This window comes from Melopsittacus undulatus, chromosome 4 (genome assembly GCF_012275295.1).
Source record: "Melopsittacus undulatus isolate bMelUnd1 chromosome 4, bMelUnd1.mat.Z, whole genome shotgun sequence".
In the NCBI taxonomy this organism is placed as follows: domain Eukaryota; kingdom Metazoa; phylum Chordata; class Aves; order Psittaciformes; family Psittaculidae; genus Melopsittacus; species Melopsittacus undulatus.
Window position 1 is genome coordinate 110226723 of NC_047530.1, and position 21419 is coordinate 110248141.

General features: G+C 46.2%; 1 protein-coding gene across 1 annotated transcript in view; it reads left to right on the forward strand.

Moving 5' to 3' along the window:
- Nucleotides 1–4598: 4598 nt before the first annotated feature.
- Nucleotides 4599–21419, forward strand: part of PTPRE (protein tyrosine phosphatase receptor type E) — a 93007-nt gene continuing 76186 nt past the window's right edge. The window contains exons 1-2 of the mRNA XM_034062569.1: nucleotides 4599–4666; nucleotides 5650–5716. The gene's annotated coding sequence lies outside the window, so the exon portion shown is untranslated. The remainder of the gene's footprint in view (nucleotides 4667–5649; nucleotides 5717–21419) is intronic.

Sequence of the window (21419 nt, forward strand, 5' to 3'; positions counted from 1 at the left end):
TTTCTTCCCCTCTGGGTAGCTTTGCAGGCAGCCTTCTGAGAGGGGGCAGAAATAGGGATTTGTTTCTGCCTTTTGGGACTGGGTGAGGGGAATGGGATAAAGCATCATGAATTTTATGTAGCTGGAGATGAAAAATGTGAAGCTCAAGTGAACTGCAAAACTATTGCAAGAGCTGTTTTGGCAATTGAGAGGGATGTGATCCCAGTGATGTTTGTGTACCCAGTGCTGCTGGGGGTGGATTTGTACTGTTCCATCTTCTGCTTTCATTCTTCTCCTTCAGAGCAGTGCTACTGAGAGAAAAACCAAACACATTTTCAGTGTTGCTTGGATTCCTTCCCAGGAAATGACTCGAATCTTCTCAGCTGAGAACTCAGTCTCTAGATAGTTATTGATTCCTGAGCTCTTATGCTGGTTGGTATTGGAATGACAGCCGGAATATTGTGCTACCCCTCTGAAACAGCATCCTCACGTGAGCAGCCAGTGGGAACAGAGACTGATGCATTTCACCTTGAAAGATAAAGGTGGAAGATCCCAAAGCCACCATGCTGGTCTCAATGCAAGTACAATGAGCAACACACTGTTGTAAAGCTGCAAGAGCATTCCTCCCTCCTACCATCTGAGTACTTCAGCTCGTGCCTTGAGGCACAACCTGTGCCACTCCAGAATATATTTACAATACAAATGTGTTCTGTACTCAAATACCTGAAGAGCTCATGGCCAAATTTCCCTGGTCTTGGTAGAGGAGGAAAAGCCACATTCAGCATCTCCTTAACTTGCCCTAATGGGAATAGCAAGTGGAGGAGATGCAGGGGCAGCCCTTGAAATAGCCTTTACCCAAAGGTTTTGAGATCAAGAAATTAGCCAGCATTAAGTGTTGATAAGAAGTTAATTCTTCCATTGGAACATTTACCTTCTAGAACTTCCTATCCAACACATACAAGGCACAGGAAGGAGAGCCATACCTCGGCAGCACGCTGACTTCTCATTCCTCCTGTTCCTCTCCATTTCCAGACTGTAAAATACCTGGGGCTTTACACAGAGCAACATGGGCCATGCTGGTTAAATGGTTTTCAAAGAAAGAATGAAGGTGTTTTCCATTTCAATTTAACCCCAAAAGTCATTGCCTGCAGTTGCCACAACAGGAGCTCCACTAAAGCCTCTAATAGATCCAAACGTTTTCCCACATCCCAAAAGATGACTTGCAGAACCTTAAAATAGTGTGTTTTCCTATTAAAAAGCTGCTGTTACTCGTGGAATAATAATAGCACGAGTTGAGTGGTCAAGAATAGGATATTGAAGAGTGGAAGCAAAAGCATTCTGGCATTGTAAGAAGGAGAAAATAGTGCCTATGCAATGCTTTCCATCTACTGAAATGGGGCTTTGAAGCTGCTCCAAGGTTTGTAATGTTTAGAGCAAACACCAAAGTGAGGATGAAGGGAAGAGCTGGCTGGGCAGGCTTCCATTTATTGCAATTTCTGTAACAATTATAGAGCTATGTAGTCTTGAATACTTAAATATGTTCCTAGATACTCATTGTTTTAGATTTCATACATAGAAATCTCTGACAAATGTCGCTTTGAAGTCATTACATTAGCTACTGCTGAGATGTTACATCTTCCCATGCTTTTGCCCAATTATCTGCACTTTATATTAGAGTATTTAATGTATTTTCAGGCTGAGATATATTTGCAGTTACAGAAATCATGGGTCTGTAGCTGTTATTTGCTGTGCTGCCTCTGATTTTCTAACTTCTTTAGTACATTAGCATCTTGCCTTCCAGGATAGAGACAGATCCACCAGGATGCTGACAAAGGTGTAATAGCCATTTCTCAGTGAATGTGGGAGCTTTGCATGTATTTGGAGAGCTTTTGTTTAAGTAAGTGAAGGAAAGTGGGAGATTATACTCAGTGTCATATGCTTTAATAACACTATAGGTTCTCCTCCTTGAAACCCCTTTCTCTCAAGGCTGGGACCATGTGTTACCTTTTGGGTTAATAGGAATGTACAGAAAGAAGGAAACATAATTATATATATATATAATTATATATATATTAATCTATGATAAGAAAGAAGTTCTTCCCTTTTAGGATGGTGAGGCCATGGAAGAGGTTGCCCAAAGAAGTGGTAAATGCCCCATCCCCACAGTGTTCAAGGCCAGGTTGGACAGAGCCTTGGGAGACATGGTCTAGTGTAGTGTAGGGTTGGAACTGGATGAGCTTTACGGTCCCTTCCAACACAAACCAATCTGGGATTCTAGGATTCCACATCCTTTGCTGGGGTAACACACCTTCCACAGTGTGAATCCCGGGGTGCAGGTGCTGGGTCTCTCCAGGAGCTGTCAGAAGCCCACAGCATCCCTGGCAAACCAGAATCAAGGGTGGAACGGTTGCCAAAGAGCTGCCATTTCTGAGAACGGATTTTATTTGTGATGGGATGAGAGGAACAGACAGAGGACCAGCGGGATGCGAGGCAGACAAAGAAAAGCCGCTGTTGGAGCTCTGCTGGGCTCCACATACAGACATCTGCCCAGTATTATCTTGTTCTTGCTACAGCCTTTCAGCCTTCCTATTTCTTAGATTTATCTTCTGATGAAGCAAGTAAGCTCTGTCAATAGAGCTAAATTGCTTCAAATCCCACAGCAGCTTCCTGTTTCATCCTCTCCCCTTTCTTATCAGCATAAACTCTGTTCAGACCTTGCCTGGAGAGCACTGAAGGTGGGTTTAAAGATGCCTCATTCTGCAGATCCCTCACTCCTAGGCTTTGTGGAGCAGTGATGTAGTTTTGTGGATGAAGCACTATATGGGAGCATCATATGATGTTTTCCTATAGCCAGCAACTGATGACAGAATCAGCTTTGGGCTTACTCACTCTTGCTGGCTCCAGCTCATCAGTGTATCCTAAAACACATCCACAGTGTAAACACAGGCTTAGAAGTAGCCTGGATAATGCAAAGAAGCAGGGCTAGGACCACTGAGGTGGCGCAGCAAGGCTGTATCAATATCAATATCAATGCTGTATCAATAGGGGTATTTTGGCCTCAAGCAGGGGATGCTGGAGCAAGAAAGGTTGGATGAAGTTTTCCACACCTTTATTTCATGGTTGTGCAGTTTCTTTAGGTTCTCCCCTTATCAATGGAAAATCTCTTTCCCCTCCCAGTAAGACATTAATAATTACATAATGTACAATTTCTTTGGCTCTTTGGAAGCGGCTTCACATTCCTTTCTCCTGACTAATTAATGTGGGAGCCATGGTACTTCTTCACCTGCAGGAAAGCTGGAGAGGGGCTTGGGACAAGGGCCTGTAGGGACAGGCCAAGGGGAATGGCTTGAACCTGCCAGAACAGGGGAGACTGAGCTGAGCTCTTAGGCAGAAGCTGTTCCCTGTGAGGGTGCTGAGGCGCTGGCACAGGGTGCCCAGAGAAGCTGTGGCTGCCCCATCCCTGGCAGTGCTCAAGGCCAGGTTGGACACAGGGGCTTGGAGCAGCTGCTCCAGTGGAAGGGGTCCCTGCCTGTGGTAGGGGTTGGAGCTGGAGGAGCTTTAAGGTCCCTTCCAACACAAACCATTCCACCTCTCCTGGAGGACAGACTCTTGCAGGTAGAAGGCTCTTGTTTTGCAAGAGGAGGTATCCAGGGGACTGGAGACAAAAGGAAACAACATCCAGACGCCCTGATTCTTGCCTTTCCTCAGTAATCCCCTCCTCCCTGCCCTACTTTTCAGCCTGGCATTTCTATTCTGGGTTTCACCGTCCCGGTTCATTGCCCCGTGCAGCCTGAGGTGCTGCTGAGGTTTCCTGAAGGGAAAAGGTTGATGTCAAAGGCTTCAGACTTCTCTTGTTCACCCCAGCTCTGCAATGCAGCCATCTAGAACGTCCTATGGAATCACAGACTTGTTTGGGTTGGAAAGGGCCTTAAAGCTCCTCCAGTTCCAACCCCTGCCACAGGCAGGGACCCCTTCCACTGGAGCAGCTGCTCCAAGCCCCTGTGTCCAACCTGGCCTTGAGCACTGCCAGGGATGGGGCAGCCACAGCTTCTCTGGGCACCCTGTGCCAGTGCCTCAGCACCCTCACAGGGAAGAACTTCTTTACATCCAACCTGAACTTCCCCTGTTTCAGTCTGAACCCATCACCCTTTGTCCTACCACTACAGTCCCTGACGAAGAGTCCCTCCCCAGCATCCCTGTAGGCCCCTTCAGAACAGTCTTCCCCAAAGGGTGCTCAGGCATCGGAACAGGCTGCCCAGGGCAGTGCTGCAGTCACCATCCCTGCAAGTGTTCACACACCGTGTGGATGAGGTCCTCAGTGCCATGTGTCAGTGGTGGCCTTGGCAGTGCTGGGGAACGGTTGGACCGGATGAGCTTAAAGCTCTTTCCCAACCTGGTTGATCGATTCTATGCTTCAAACCCTCGTGTTCCCGCACATCCCAAACGCTGGAATAACCGACCCCCTCCCCGTGTGCCCGGGCAGCACCAGCTCTGTCTCCAGCGCTCTTGCCTGCCGCCTCCCGAGCAGCCTCCGAGCGCCGGGTCCCCTCCGCTGCAATACCTCCGGTGTCCGCCAGGCGGCTCCAGCCCCGCCGCCGCGGCGCCGGGGAGCGGGCGGAGGAGGAGGAGGAGGACGGAGGTTTCCTGCCTGGCCGCCGCCCCGCACGGGGAGCCCAGGGCCGCCGAGGTGAGCGGGGCCGGGGAACGGGAGCTGCGGGGCCGCTCGGGATGGGGGATGCTGCGGGGCCGGGGCTGGTGCTGCCGGTGGGGACGGGGCGGGCAGCGCAGGTGCGGGGGCAGCTCCGTCCTCCTCTTCCTCCTCCTCCGGTTCCCGTCCTTGTTCCCTTCCCGTTCCCCACGCGGTGATCCCGTCGGAGGCCGGGCTGCCCCGCTACGCGACGGGAAGCGGACGGTGCTTGCGAGCTTCCCGGTGCCGGTCCCCGCTGCTGCGTTCGCCCTTCCACGCGTGTCCCTTTCCCCACGGGATGCCCGTCCTCGGGAATTACGGCTCCCGGTGGGAGAGCAGAGGGGACCTCATCGATGCGGGTTATGGTAACGGGAAGGGGGTTTGAGTAATGCGGGACCCACCCGCTGTAATAGTGAGGCCAGGGGAGCGGGCAGGTATTGCTGCTTCGCTTCGGGCATCGCTGTTTACTCCTCTGCGCCCCATCCAAGTGGGAAGCGCGGTGTCCGCGCTGTTCAGGCTCATTCCCGGCCCCTGGGATGGAGCTGGAGTGGGAACTTTAGCTTTAAAAACCCATGTACCCCTGTTAGTGTATCCGTGCTGTTTCCATCCAGCTCTTCCCGAGGCAAACGGGCTGTGGATGCGGTTGGAATTCAGACATACAGGATTAACGACCAAGGGGGTGATGTGGCTGCGCGCAAACTCTTTTACCCTCTCTTGGCCAAGAGTAACGCTGCCTGAAACCCATGTGCTTCCACTTGCTGTTGATCAGTTCCGTTTGATAGGGGCTGCCTGGTTCACATCACCAGCATCGCAGTTGCTGCCTGGCAAAGGCTGTGATTTGGCATCAGATGGTGCCTAAAGGAAGGGGGTTACCGGAGGGACCGATATCAGGGGTGCTGCTGGCAAGGGAAAAGCCCCTGGTTGTGAGGAGGTGGGTGTAAACCTTGCAGCTGATGAGGAACTTTGTGTTTTCCTTCGTACAGGCTGACGGGGAGACATCAAATGAGGCTTTCATGGAAAAGTTCACCTTTATTACTTCCAGAAACAAAGGTATTGTGGTTTAATCTCTCCTGTTTATGGTTTTGGTTAAAATACTGAGAAAAATAATGAGAAACCTTATAAAAGTAATGAAAAAACAACTTTTAACTATCTCCCATCACTGGGTTATATTTCTTGCACTTGAATTGTGGTTATCCAAAGGGTTAATGGATACCTGCCATGTGACTGAGCAGTGCTTTTGAATGGGAAAGGGTATCTCTTGTGTTTGATTTTCCTTTGAGGTTCCTATCCTTGTTTCCATAGAGCGATATGCTGTGTGTGAAGCTGTGTAGCCTCCAAACCACTGCCTGGGTCTGGTTTGGATGGTATAGACCCCTGAGCTGAAAGAAATGGTGCTGCTGAGTGGGGTTCTGTTGCTAAGATGTTATAGGTGTTATGAGAAGACTTAGGAAGTGGAAACTAAGAGGTTGAGAGCTGAAATATACTCGTGATGTGCATGGGGATCTTCTGTGCATGTTGTGCTGTGGGGCTGGGGAAATAAAGTAACTTTTGAGGAAAATTGATGACATTTAGCTGGAAACTTGGTGTCATTTGAAAGAGATTTTTACATGGATGCAATGGGCTCTGCTCATCCAGGAGGTCCGTTAAGTTCCCAGTTAGCTCTGATGGGTAACAAGTGGAACTGTTCAAGTCTTGATGTGCGGTGATGCAGGTGGTCCATGTGTTCTCGCTGGAGGTGGATGAGGAGTCCCTAATGGGGGGTAACAATCTCTAGTTGCTGCTGGTGGGGCAGCCTGCATCTGCTTTGTGTTTGGGGTGGGGTGTCCCCTAAGAGAGAAAGGGGATAAGGATGGAGGTGGGAGAAGCAGAGATGGTGCAGCTGAGGTCTGTGGGTACATGGGGCTGTGCTGGTGTGTGCTGGGGCTCTGCACTGGGGAGGCTGTGAAGGGGGTTAAGCTGCAAATACTTGTTTTCTGAACTGAGGAAAGCAATTGGGTTAGAGATGTGGGAGAAGGGAAAGAAAAAATGTGAGGAGGAAAACGGTGTGGGTGTAGTGTCTGGTTCCTTTAGTTTGTGCTGTCTTTGGGCACAAATGGAAGAATTACATAGGAGCTGTGTTACAGCAGCCATCCTGGCTTGCTGGGCTTTGGCTAATGTATTCTGTATGCCTTAAATGCATTTAGTCACAGAATCCCAGCCTGGTTTGGAAGGGACCTTAAAGCTCCTCCAGCTCCAACCCCTGCCACGGGAAGGGACCCCTTCCACTGGAGCAGCTGCTCCAAGCCCCTGTGTCCAACCTGGCCTTGAGCACTGCCAGGGATGGGGCAGCCACAGCTTCTCTGGGCACCCTGTGCCAGCACCTCAGCACCCTCACAGGGAACAGCTTCTGCCTCAGAGCTCAGCTCAGTCTCCCCTGTTCTGGCAGGTTCAAGCCATTCCCCTTGGCCTGTCCCTACAGGCCCTTGTCCCAAGCCCCTCTCCAGCTTTCATGTGTGTACATACTGCTTGATGCTTGATGTAGTTGTGTATATTGTTCAGGAGCTCAGAGCTAGGCAGTCCTACTGAAGAACAGAAACAGAGGCAAGGCACGTGTTGAAAGCTGCGTGGGATGCAGACCACAAGGATACCAAGGAATACTGAATGTACTGATGTGAGCACAGTCCACCCTGCTCACTGGAGGAGTGGGAGGTTCTGTGGGAGAAGCTGTTCAGTTACACAGAGAAACTGAGGATGGTGTCTGTGCCTTCTGAATGGGACTGTCATTTGTAAATGTGATATTGTATTTCAGCCTCGATTTCCAACAGAGGGTTTGGCACAGATTTATGCAGGGCTTAACACCAGGTGGAGATCCTGTGTCTGCAGGTGGTATCAGAGCACTCAAAGGCCATCAGCAATGAATGAAGATGCTTTAGTAGGAAAAAACCTGCCTTTATATAGAAACATGAAGGTGAATGACTGTGTCTGGAAGCACCCTGACAATTCCTCAGCAACAGAAAGGAAAATGGATTAAAAGCATCTAGAAGGTGCTATTTGATGCTGGGGGTTTGGTAGAAGGGACTGGCTGAGTGATGGTGGCTGCTCTGTGTGTGGAGCAGAGGCTGGGGTCTTATTGCTGCCTGGAGAACAGGGGAAGCAGCAGGGACCTGCACTCTGGAATGATCCCATGGTCACACCTCTTGTTTTGGCAGGGTGATGCTGGTGGTTTGATTTTCATGTGAAGCACGGCAATAGGGGCCAAGCTGAGGAGAATGCTGAGTGTGCAGTTATGTGTCTGAGTTTGCTGAGAGGTGTAAAGGGGTTTTGTCAGGATTAGCAAGCGTGGTGCAAAGGAGGTGAAGAGCTGTCAAGGAAATTGCTGATTGTTTAGGAATGGAAGGCTTGGTACTGGAATTGTCATGTTTGAGCTTGGAAATAACCACTTTGGGGTTTTAGGTTTCTGTAGGAATAGTGTAGTAAGAATCCCAGAACCCCAGCCTGGTTTGGGTTGGAAGGGAGCTTAAAGCTCACCCAGCTCCAACCCTAATGTGGGGCTTGCTCCAAGCCCCTGTGTCCAACCTGGCCTTGAGCACTGCCAGGGATGGGGCAGCCACAGCTTCTCTGGGCACCCTGTGCCAGCGCCTCAGCACCCTCACAGGGAACAGCTTCTGCCTAAGAGCTCAGCTCAGTCTCCCCTGTTCTGGCAGGTTCAAGCCATTCCCCTTGGCCTGTCCTTAAAGGCCCTTGTAAGAAGTCCATAGTGTAGTGTTCTCAGGGAATGGGATATGCAGATTTATCTTGGTTGCTTGCTTTATGTCATTTGCACACTGGGATGTTGTGGCTTTCCAACCCTGCATCCTTGTGTCCTGGGAAGTGGCCGTGGAAGAGCTGAACCTGAGGGCTGCTGTTGCAATGCCCGCAGTGAGCAGTTCTTTGTTTCTTGATAGGCATTTTATTACTGATTTCCTGATACAATATTAATGAAAGCAGAATCCCCTTGTAACCTTAAATACAATTTGGTGCCCCATGATCAGAGTATTGTAAATTGAACGGATACATAATTTAAACCTCTTTAATAATGTATTCTTTGTGGAGCATCCTTTATGGGTACCTTGTATGTGATGCTTGTTTTATGGGTTGAGAGCTGTCTTAGGGAATGATTCAGATATTGCCTTAACTGATTTGCAGTGTGGTGCAGCAGAATTCAAGCTGAATGGAAAGAGGCTGTATCCACGAGGCTGCTCTGTGCAGGCTTTCCACATCCTCCTGAACTGTAATCTTGTTGTTGTCACCTGTGCCCTTCTGCACAGGTTCTCATCCAGGTGTAGTCCTCATCCTGTCTGATAACAATAGGTGTTGTGTGATCGATCCCAAGTGCTGTGAAGGTTCATATTTAATATTGGCTGTACTCTGAACTTCTTGCTGTAATGTAGATAACCTTTTAAACATGTACCTACAACAGACAGGAAAACTTGTATAAGCCAGAGCTGAAATGAGATGCTGATAATACAGAGATAGGAGAAGCACAGGGTTTATTTCTGAAGTATTAACAACATGGAGTATATTCTTAAGGGATGTGCACAGCATTGTCCTTCTGAATTCACTCTGCTTCCTGCAGGTACAGTAATTCCATCAATGATGTCCCTTCATGTGCCTATTCCTGTGTGCTGCCTGCAGAGGATGCCTCTGGGAACTGGAAGGATAGATGGGAGAGGGGAATGCTGTTGGATGGTGTTTGGATTGTGGTGTGCTCGGATTTTTAGAATCATAGAATCACAGAATGGTTTGGGTTGGAAAGCACCTTAAGATCATCCAGTTCCAACCCCCCTGCCATGGGCAGGGACACCTCACACTAAACCATGGCACCCAAGGCTCTGTCCAACCTGGTCTTCAACACTGCCAGGGATGGAGCATTCACAACCTCCCTGGGCAACCCATTCCAGTGCCTCAGCACCCTCACAGTAAAGAATTTCTTCCTTAGATCCAATCTAAACTTCCTCTGTTTCAGTTTGAACCCATTAACCCTTGTCCTGTCACTACAGTCCCTCATTTTTGCTCCTCTGTAAGGCAGACAGATGATTATCTCCAGTGGAACAGCCCCCCGGACAAGCATAGCATTGAAGGCTGCTCTTTGCCCTCCTTACTGGAGGGAACTAGTGCACTTGGGGGTAGTGTGTCCTGGGACATATGGATGTTGGGCATCGGGGGAGCTGCCTCTGTACAACCCAGTCCGCTCCTCCTTGAGTACACCTTCTGTTGGACAGTGATAACCTAAAAATGCCCTTTTTCATATAATAGAATCCTGGAGTGGTTTGTGTTGGAAGGGACCTTAAAGCTCCTCCAGCTCCAACCCCTTCCACTGGAGCAGCTGCTCCAAGCCCCTGTGTCCAACCTGGCCTTGAGCACTGCCAGGGATGGGGCAGCCACAGAATCACCAGGAAGTGTTCAGTCTCAGAAAAGCATTGGGTCAATGGTGCTATGCATTCTTAAGAAGCAGCAAATAGCAGACACAGGAAGCAAGTGAAAAGGGTTTTAGTTGTGTCACAGAAAATCAGGACAACATAATTAGCTAATAATGATTAGATAACATAATTGGCTGGAGGATGGACTTTTCTACCACAGCAGGGGGGTTAGGTGAACTAAGAGGTCTCCCCTTACCCTAGGTTCTGCTCTGGCTCCAATAGAGGGTAATTCAGAATGAAATATGCTCTCCACGTTCATATGGAGACATCACCACAAGATCTTGTTCTTTTGAGACCCGTCAGTGTCAGGTTTCCTGATGGTTGGGTGTTTCTTTAACTGCTGTGTGTTGAGTCTCCTTCCTCTTCAGGAAAATCAATATCTCTGTCATCTGAAATGACTTTGAGAGCAAGCTTAATGAAAATGCAGCGCTGCTGTCACCGGTGATGGTGCCCCTTGTATGGGACTGATTGAAGACTAGCAGAGTAATCTTGATTATTGGCCAGCACAACCAGACTGAGATGAATTGTGGGAGTGTGATGCTTTAAACATCTCTTCCCTATGGATGTGGTGCAATGGGGATTGTAATAAGGATAGAATAATTTAGCTGGTTGTACAGAGCTAGTATTTCTCTGGCCTCTGTCTTTGCAAACTAAAGGTGATGGTCCCCTTGGTCTGCTGGGGTCTTTTCTATGTGTTCCCAAGTTGGGACCACGCTCAGTGATGTTCATTCTGTTTTCTTCTCTCAGCATTTGCTTCCATAATTTGTTACCTGTAACAAATACTTCTTTTTATACCTTGGTTCTTTTAATGAAACCTTTAATCAGAAACAAAAGCTAACTCTGGTGAATGATGGGAAGCCCACATCATCATGACTTGAAGGCAACACCGAGAATTTGGGGCTAAAGACCCTCTGGTTTGCAGTGCATTTGATAAAGGACCTATATCTTTTTCCTTACCAAGAGCTCTAATTCTTTAGCTTCAGTGTTCAGTTTTCACTATTACATTTTAATTTGTTTCTTAGAGGAGCAATTCACTTTTTTAACCAACCTTTCTGGTTTTTAGCTTATTTGGGGTATAATATGGCAATTTGTGAGCATATCTGTGTGCAAAACCTGCAGAGAATTTACCAGGGCTTACTTGGATACTGTCTTGTGTTGCTTGAGCAGTGCTCAATCTGCTCTCACTGGTGAGCTTCAGTTGCAGTTTTACACATCTGATGCTGTAAGATTGTGGTTAGAAGAGTGTCAACCTTTCAATGCATACTTAACACTGTTTTCTTCCTAACAGATTTTATAGCTAAACATGCAGATTTCTTTACCTGTAGCCATTTCTCAAGTGATTTCCAAGCTACCAGTGCAAATTAAAGGATAAAGAAGCAAACAATCGTGTCCAACACAGATATATCTATTAACCTACCTTCACCTTGCTATTTCTTTAGTAAATCCCCCTTTAATTGGCTTTAGCCCTGCAATCTTATCCTGTTTGCTTTTGTCCTTCAATGGTTATTTTCTATGCATTCCTAGCCTCAGTGTCTGCCCTGATACACAGAATATTGCTTGCACTACGGTGCTGTGATTTACCATGAGTAGTGGGCTATTGATTTAAACAAGCAATGAATTATGCTTATATCCCATGTTCTATGTGTTTAGATTAGGTACTTTCTGAGGTTATTTTACATTAGGGTTGGGTTTCATGACTGTATTCGGTCATACAGCACAAGGTCACTTAGAACATTTAACTACTCAACACTATTAATTTAGTAGCTGCCTTTGTTTCTACTGATCTGTTACAATTGGGTGGAGTTAGCACATTGCTACTGGGAGCAAGACTGTGGGCAAATGCCTTTCATATTGCAGAAGAAAAGCCTCTGTACCTAACCAAGTCAAAATGATGCTCTTCCTGTTAAATACAGGCATGAGTTTAAATGGGTTTGCGTTATTGTCTTGTTTGCAGTTGCCAAAATCTCATTAATTTCAAGTCAAACTACTGCTGTTCCAAATTGCTTTTAAATTACACGTGTGCCGATCAATCCTGGAAAGCCAAATTAAGAACCCACCTGAGGGCACATTTCAAGGCCACAGATACAGCACTTACTGCTGATCTGTTTCTCACAGGCTCTCCTCCCAGCTCAGCACCTCTCTGGTTCCTGATAGGAATAAGGGGAGAGGAGGCTATAGTGACTTAAGCATACATAGGAAGGTGGGGAGGAAAGGGAAAAGTGGAAACAGTTAGGGTTAGGTTAAGGTTAGGTTAAATACATTAAATACATTTAAATAATGACCTATTTGCATGACTTTAAGCTGTGAGATTCAAATTTAGGAAGATGTGATGTTGAGGTTATTGGGACTGCCAGAATATGGGATTTTTCCAGGAGACCTGCTCCTATGCCACTGTAAATCCCTCTTGAGACACAGGCATGGAACACACAGTGATGTACAGAGCATGTGACAGCCAAATGCTTCACTGTTTCTCAGTTTAAGACTTTGGCTATTGAACTGCAGACGTTATTTAGAAGTTCTGTGTAACTTGAGTTGTAATTTGTACTGAAGGAGCTTGGAATTGCTGTACTACATCAAACTTGATATATGGCCTTGTTTACCAGCATCTTCAGGGGAAGAAGCTTGAATAATTTCCTTGGAACATCACTGAACCCTCAAACCTTTCTCTGTAAGCAGTGTTTTACATGTCTGAAGGCCCTTCTATAGCAGTTTAGTCTTTAAAATGCAAGCTTAATGCCTTCTGAAAGAGATTACGTGTTTTATCTAGTGCAGCTCTGTGTGCATTTAACATCTTGGGGCTCAGTAGCAGTATGCCTCACCAGCAGGTCTACATACTGCTTTATCCTCTGGTGATGTTGTATTTAAATATATGTATATTATATATATAATAAACCTTAGCAGGTTAAATATGCACAGTATCTTTTAGGTGTTTGTGCTGGTGTTGGTACTCAGTCCTGCCTTCTTTACAAGGCTCTTCCACATCAGTTGTAGCAGCTGTAATGTCTGTATTCCTGATGCTGTTTTTGCTGTAAAGAAATGGCAAGAAAAGATCCCACAGTGATTGAGTCTTTGTGGCATCCCTTATATCTGAGGAGAGAAAACCCTGTGGAAGTTCTGTTGGCAGAGTTGGAAACAGCTTGAACCGATCTGTTCCTTGATAATCATGGAATAGTTTGGAAGGGACCTTAAAGATTATCTATGCTGATATAATATATTAGCTTCTTTAGGGCATTCCCCTTTCTAGCTGATACTTGACTTCAGTTGATAATTTCATAGAGGCCAGCCTCCTTGGCAAGTGGAGGCATCTCCTGGAGAAATGAAACACAGGGACTGTCAGATGGATGAGGGGATGGAGCATGGGAGTCACTGCAGGTTATCTCTAGCCTGCCCTTGTGATCCATACTGTGCTGATGTTTTAAGCAGTTAACACTATGCAGGATGCCTTGACACTGAAGATGTTCTTAAGGGCCATTTGTGCAGTTTTCATGGACTCAAAAGATGGATGGAGCATCCCCGAGCTGTGGTCCTCAGGGTGCTGTGCTCCCAAAGCTGGGCTGCAGCCGCCTGCCCCATGGGATGCTGCCATTGCTGGGAGCTGTAATCGGAACCAGCTCCGGAGCGTGGGAAAGGAAGGAACTATCCTGCTGGACAGCAGCTTGCATGGGTATGCCAGCTGTTGAGGGGCCGGGGAGAGGGGGAAGCAGTGTTCTAGCAGGTTTTTGGCTAGAAACCCATTCACAGCTGTGTGTCAGTATTCAGAGGTGTCTTGGACGTTTGAGGATGTTTTGCCTTCGTACCTGAACTTACATGTATTTCAAATAGATATTCAATGTAATGGCTTATTCTAAATGTAGTATCCTTCAAAACATCCAGGCTCTCCTGTTCTCTTATAGCCGAGCATGAAGTGTGCTGTTCTCCTGTGCTGCTACACAGCCCCAGATTTATACACCACTTTGGGCAGATTTAACCACTGTATCACAGAATCCTGGAATGGTTTTGTTTGGAAGGGACCTTAAAGCTCCTCCAGTTCCAACCCCTGCCACAGGCAGGGACCCCTTCCACTGGAGCAGCTGCTCCAAGCCCCTGTGTCCAACCTGGCCTTGAGCACTGCCAGGGATGGGGCAGCCACAGCTTCTCTGGGCACCCGGTGCCAGTGTCCCACCACCTTTGCAGTGAAGAATTTCTCCCTTATATCTAACCTAAATCTCCCCTCTTTCAGTTTAAAGCCATTCCCATTTGTCGTGTCTTGAATGATGATGTTGTTATGCAAAGACATGTTGAAAAGCTGCTGGGTTTCTGCTCATCCATTGAACACATTGCTCAATGTGCTCTAATGTTTCCTAGTGTTGGTGTGTGGCCATCCCTGCAGGAGCATTCCCAATGCTCCGTCCTGCTGCTCTCGACCCTTGTTGCATCTGAGTAACTAATACCCTCATCACTGGTTGTATCCACCAGGTCTGGGTTTTATTAAGCTGCTTGCAAACACATTGCTGAAGCCGTGAGTCACTCTGATGGGTGACAGTTACTTCCCCAAAATACCTTCAGCCTGGGAGCTGTGTTCTTATTTTCACTGTAGTGCTAAGTAATAACTGTTGCATGGCAGATAACGGAAACACCGCTTTGTAGCAACCATAAAGTAAGGGCCTGGCGTGGTTTATGTGGTTTACAAGTGTCTGTGTTACTGAAAGCAGCATATCCTCAGCTCTTTCTGTATGTGTGCTTTGTTATAGCCAATAGAGGGTGAGGACTCGGGGTCAGTAAGACAGCCAAGCAGCAGGATGTGTTAATAGATACCTGTTAATACAGTTTGTGGTAGGGTCACTCCAAAGTCATTCCTTTTGTTGAAGTATCTTTATGGAAAATGTTTGTATTTTACTTTTAAAAACACAGAAAAAAAGAAAATCTCTTAAAGACCTGTCCTGCAAAGAATTGTGTGCCCTTTTAATTGTACTTTAATGCTTAGGTTGATGTGCTCCCTTCTGAAGCTGTGGCTGCCCCATCCCTGGCAGTGCTCAAGGCCAGGTTGGACACAGGGGCTTGGAGCAGCTGCTCCAGTGGAAGGGGTCCCTGCCTGTGGCAGGGGTTGGAGCTGGAGGAGCTTTAAGGTCCCTTCCAACCCAAACCAGTCTGGGATTCTATGATGAAGTATATGGACAAATTGAAGTTCAGTGGAGAATAGATGCTGCATCACAGTTCCTCGCATGCAGAACATCAGACTTAAGGTCAGAGCTGGGATTTTCTGTGTTCCTCCCAGTAGTTTTTGTATTCTTACAACAAGGAGAATTGAAGATGCCCTGCAGCCCCTCAGGGAAATAGTCCTTATACATAGTGTGTGGATGTGAACTTGTGTTATTTTGCTGTGTTTGGGGCCAGGTCCAGCTGCTCAGGGTGATGGAGTTTCTATCTGTGTATGAGATATGCTGCTGGTAATATACTTCCCAACCTCAAATGTCTCATTTAATACTGTGTTTGGTTTGGTTTTCTTTTTCCCAAGACTAATTTAATGTATTCATGTGTTTTCCAAGGGAAATTACTTGTGAATGTCACATAATTCAAGTTTCTAGTAACCTAGATACATTGCTATTTTAGTATTACTGGAAATATGGTATTTGTTAGTTTATAAACTTGGGTATGTGCACTCCCCAGCACTGTACCCCTAAACTATCAGGCTGGATTACTTAAGCTCTGTCTTTAGTTATAGAACCATAGAATGGTTTGGATTAGAAGGGACCTTAAAGATCATCTAGTTAGAGACAGTTGTCTGTGGGGATAATGCAGGCAATCTGTGGGCTTCTTCCTGGCATTGAGGTCACTTCTTGTCTCAAGACACTTTTCCTTCCTCTCTGATGAAGGAAGGGAGCATGGGGAGATTAAATGGTTGATTTCCAGTGCTGGGTAATGTTTATTTCATATATATGGGTCTACAGATGTGTAGAGAATGATTCTTATCATTAAAAGAAATGGTACAAGAGAAAATTGACTAAAATATTTTTGATGTGTTATTTCTACTGTATGAATGACTATGATCACCTATGAGATATTGGTAGGCAGAGTACATGGACAGGTTGAATGGGAATAAGGCAAAATGTGATTTTTAAGGTTTGATTTGAAGTGAAACATTAGCCTGTTGATGTTTAGCTCCCAGGGTTGGGAGGTGGCTGTGGGGGCAAGATGAAGAGAGCAGATAAACGTGAATTCAAGTGAGAGCTGTGCTGGTGTCTGGGTTGAGTGGCAAATGGGTCAGCTTATGAAAAACCTATGTAATGGGCAGGGTTGGAAAGGTGGAAGTGGGTTTACAGGTTCATGACTCTGATCAGCACCTTCTTGGTACAACCATGTGGAGGACAGAAGTTGCAGCTGGCAAGGGTGATGGGCTTGAGTAAGAAGAATCTAAATCCAAATCACAGAATCCCAGACTGGTTTGGGTTGGAAGGGATCATAAAGCTCATCCAGCTCCAACCCCTGCCATAGGCAGGGACCCCTTCCACTGGAGCAGCTGCTCCAAGCCCCTGTGTCCAAACTGGCCATGAACACTGCCAGGGGTGAGCCATCTATAACTTCTTTGAGCAACCTGTTCCAATGTCCCACCACCTTCATAGTAAAGAATTTCTTCCTTATCCTTATATGCATTAAAGCCTTTGTCATAACAAGTGTTGTAATAGCAAGACCTGCCCTCATTTTTTAATGAACTGAATCTGGCTGTGCTGTAGCTTTTGCTTGGGTAGGCACATTTCCCGATGGCCTTTCAGCTCAAGGCATTCTACAGCTTTGATGGCAGTTATTGGAACTTGCTTCAAAACACAAGAATGAAAGGAAAAAGCTACAACTTTAAAGGAATCTTGTCTTTCTTCTGTCTTTCACCGGAGGTGATACAGCACATCTGTTGATGTCTGGTAGGCTGCTGCTCAACCCTGACTTGAGGAACCACAAACACCCATTGTGTTGGGCACCAGGACCGGCTCTGGAGCTCGCTCGTCACGCAGCGCCGAACACTGCAGCTATTCATGGTGCCTGATTTAAGGGGCTGACAGCAATCTTTATCTCTGCATAGAAACTAGGATTGTTCTCGGGAAAGCAACAGAAGCAACAAAGCCAGAAGGGAAAAATGACTGTGTTCAGCACCGGTTTGTTTCATCCTGTCACCGGCAAGACTGGAGCGTAGGGAAGTCCCATCTTCCTTGAGGCAAAGGCAGGTGATACTGACTTTCTAGTGTCTGGGGCTTATGGTTGTGTATTATATATGTTCATCTTTGTCAGAAGTAAGGCTTTTTATTTGTTATTCCTGATCTTACTAGATTAGAAGGGTGTAATGCTTTTCTTAAGGATTTCTTGTAGCATTGGTCTTTATTTACTAAATACTGTATTGATCATATACAGTTCATTAGGGACTGTAGTGATAGGACAAGGGGTAATGGGTTCGAAGTTAAACAGGGGAAGTTTAGATTGGATATAAGGAAGAAATTCTTTACTGTGAGGGTGCTGAGGCACTGGAATGGGTTGCCCAGGGAGGTTGTGAATGCTCCATCCCTGGCAGTGTTCAAGGCCAGGTTAGACAGAGCCTTGGGTGCCATGGTTTAGTGTGAGGTGTCCCTGCCCATTGCAGGGGGGTTGGAACTGGATGAGCTTAAGGTCCTTTCCAACCGTAGCTATTCTATGACTCTATGATATATGTATTGATGAATTATGTCTATGGGATATAAATGCTTTTCAAATTGTTGTGATCTCAGGTTCAGGGAAACGGGACTTTTCTGTTGAGTTTCAGCATCTAAAATCAATGCTTAGAGTGATACATCATACATACATCAGAAAAAGTACTGCGTTGCTGAGCATTAGTGCCATGTCACCATTTGCTGCTTAGGGATTTGCAACACTCGAGCAGTAACAAATGAGTTCTTAAAGGAATTAAAGAGACCCTGTTAGTTTTCAGAGCCAAAACCAGAATCAAAGCCCAGAAACCACAGAGGCATTTGTGTAATTCCTATCTCTGTGTTTAAGACCTCCCAGGAGAACCTCTTAAACCAACAGGTGTGTTCTAAGTTTTTAGATCTTTATTGTGTTCTGGCTTTTTAGGTCTCCCTGGAAACATTTAAACAGTTGCATCACATCAGTGCTCTTTGATCTGAGTCTTTAAGGGCTGAACCTCTTGTTTAATTGCAACACAGGCTGTTTGGTAAGATGTTTGTGAAACAGTGTCCTTATAATAGCTTCACACCGAGGTCATGGTAAATAGATGATCAAGCTGTTATAGATATTCAAGCTGTACCAGGGTAGTAAGTAGTGGCAGTTGGCAGTTGCTGTACTAATATGGATACAAGGATTGCTGGAGCAGTGATATTGGTGTGTTTCTTTGGTTGGGTTTTCTTTTGCAGTTGAATGAAATTATAACCCATGTTAAATCATTAAGGATGAAGTTTATGGCAGCAATTCCCTAGTGTTGTATGCCTCAAAACAGGAGATTTCTCCGTACCGAATCCCTATAGCCTGTGATGTTTCTGGACTGCTTGTCAGCAGTTCATTTTCCCCAAGGCATGCAAGCAGGATTGAATACATTCACACTGTCGTGTCTTTCTGTAGGAAGAATGGGCAAACAAGGCATTGCCTGTTTATAAAGTTTCTGGAATGCTGGAATCATTTGTGTGCTTTGTTTCCAAGCAAACAAAGTCAGGACAATGGGGAAAGGATATTGTGATTGGGCCTCTGGGACTCTACTGCTGCATTTGATTTTGAAATAGCCTTTAATATTTGTGACCTGATATCCTGAGCAATAGAAGAAGATTCCAAGTGGGCAGCAAACCTTCTTGCTTGTGGGAATGTCTCTGCTTCCCCTCATTCTGGCTTTTCTGAAGGTGCAGGTTACTTTCTTAGTGGCAGAACAGTGTAGCTGAGCATGAGAAGCTGATTCTCAAGACAAATCAAACCAGCAAATTCAGTGTCAGTGACTGCCAGAGGGTAAAGCAGGAAGTAGAAAAGGGAAATAAACTATGCAAATAAATAGCATAGCAAGAGGGAGACCTCCGAGCAGTTTCCAGTATCTGAAGGGGGCCTACAAGGATGCTGGAGAGGGGCTCTTCATCAGGAACTGTAGTGATAGGACAAGGAGTGATGGATTCAACCTGAAACAGGGGAGGTTTAGATTAGACATTATGTGTAATCTGTTAGGGTGCTGAGGCACTGGAATGGGTTATCCAGGGAAGCTGTGGCTGCTCCATCCCTGGCAGTGCTGAAGGCCAGGTTGGACACAGGGGCTTGGAGCAGCTGCTCCAGTGGAAGGGGTCCCTGCCTGTGGCAGAGGTTGGAGCTGGGTGAGCTTTAAGTTCCTTTGCAGCCCAAACTATTCCATGATCCTTAGTCTTTAAAAAACAGTTCTCCTTCCACCCTTGAATAGTATTAACAGGCATTATTCCATAGATGTCTGCTACAACTTCATTTTAAATGCTCTTTCCTGTTGCCTGAATGCACCGGAGCAGGCAATGATCTCTCCTTCCAGCCTGAAGGAAAGCACTTTGACAGCCCTTCAACACAACAGCCTGGTTTGATGCTGTCTGGGTTTAATTTAGCAGATCTGGGGCGTTTTCTGGGGTTATTTTTACAAGAGAAGGAACAACTTCCTTGCTGGGAGTGCTGAGCTGTTGTTGTTGCATGTGGGTGGGCTGTGTCTGGGCAATGTTACACTTCATTTCAGCTCTTGTCTTGGGGGACACCTTCTCTCCATTGATGTCTTCAATAACGTGTTTACTGTTAGCACTTAGGAAATCTGCTGCTTTTCATTTTCCTTTTGCAGCGTTTCTGCATAACAAATGGAACAAATTCATTGCATGTTCTGGCTGAGTTAACCACAGTTGCTGTAACCCACAAGGACCAGCCAGGAACCAACTTGCTCTGTGCAGACTCTATTTCAGCAGCACTTCTGCTTCAGTACCCTTGAAATAGGAAGTTTACTGATATCGTGAGGTAATACATGGTTTGTGAGCAAACTGAGTTTATCATTGCGTGGTATTGAGAGACTGATAGGGATAGATACCTGGGCTAATGTTGTGGCCTTCTGTGCTGTTCCTTTTGAGCCTTAGGCTGTGTAATTATAGAATCATAGAACAGTTAGGGTTGGAAAGCACCTTAAGATCATCCAGTTCCAACCCCCTGCCATGGGCAGGGACACCTCACACTAAACCATAGCAACCAAGGCTTCATCCAACCTGGCCTTGAACACTGCCAGGGATGGAGCATTCACAACCTCCCTGGGCAACCCATTCCAGTGCCTCAGCACCCTAACAGTAAAGAATTTCTTCCTTATATCCAATCTAAACCTCTGCTGTTTCAGTTTGAACCCATTACCCTTTGTCCTATTACTGCAGTCCCTAATTTTTGAGAGGATCTCCAGTACCAGCCTGGTGGTGATGGTTTTGGTTGATATGTAAAGTGATTATTCCTGGTAATAAAAAGGTACTTCTGCCATTTGTGTCTGTTAAGGGGACAAGGATAGTTGTCAGCAGGAAACAGCCATCAAAAGAGGAGGTAGGAGTTGCTGTCAACATCATTTTACATTATGATGTGCTAAACTTGCCATGTGTCTGATGAAGTCTTATTGGCAAATGTAAGTTTTGGAGAAGAGGAGCTACAGAAAGGTGCTGCTTCTTATAGTAAATGCAGGAGGAATGAAGAGAGAGGATTCCTTCCTGCAGTGCACAGATGTATTTGCTGCCATCAGTGACAGTGACTCAGACATCCTGTGTATTGTCTCAAAAAGATTAAGAAAGTATCTGTAATAGTTAGAGGACTTTATGACAACTTGGCACTAACCCTCATCTTCCACCATTCTTGCCATCATTTAACTCCTGAAGACCCTGCGCTCAGGTGATGTTCTCTTTGGTTTTCCCTCATGCTATTATGGTTTTAGCCAGTGAGAAGCTGCTAAACTGGTCTTAGCTCCTGAGGGCTCTCAAGTTTAGATTGAAGGATGAAACAGAGGTGTTGTGTCCCCCTGAAATAGATCTCTCTGGGTACCGTGGTTGTCATAGGGGCACTTTAACCTCCACAAGGGGGTGTAAAACTGGGCATAACTTTCATCTATATAAGTGTAAGAGACTGAGGCAGCAGAAGAGCCCATGGAGAGTCAATTGTACATCTTGACTTTAAAACCTTGTCATATGTGGACTTCACTCCAGACAAAACCCCATGGATAATATATGCATTGAAACCTATGGGCCTCTGGAGGTTGCAGGAGTCACTGTACCAGTGGTTGTCATCCTCATCCTAGAGCAGTTCTTGGACGTCTCCGACAATATATTGGTGTTCATTGTGTGTTTCAGTTTAGAGTT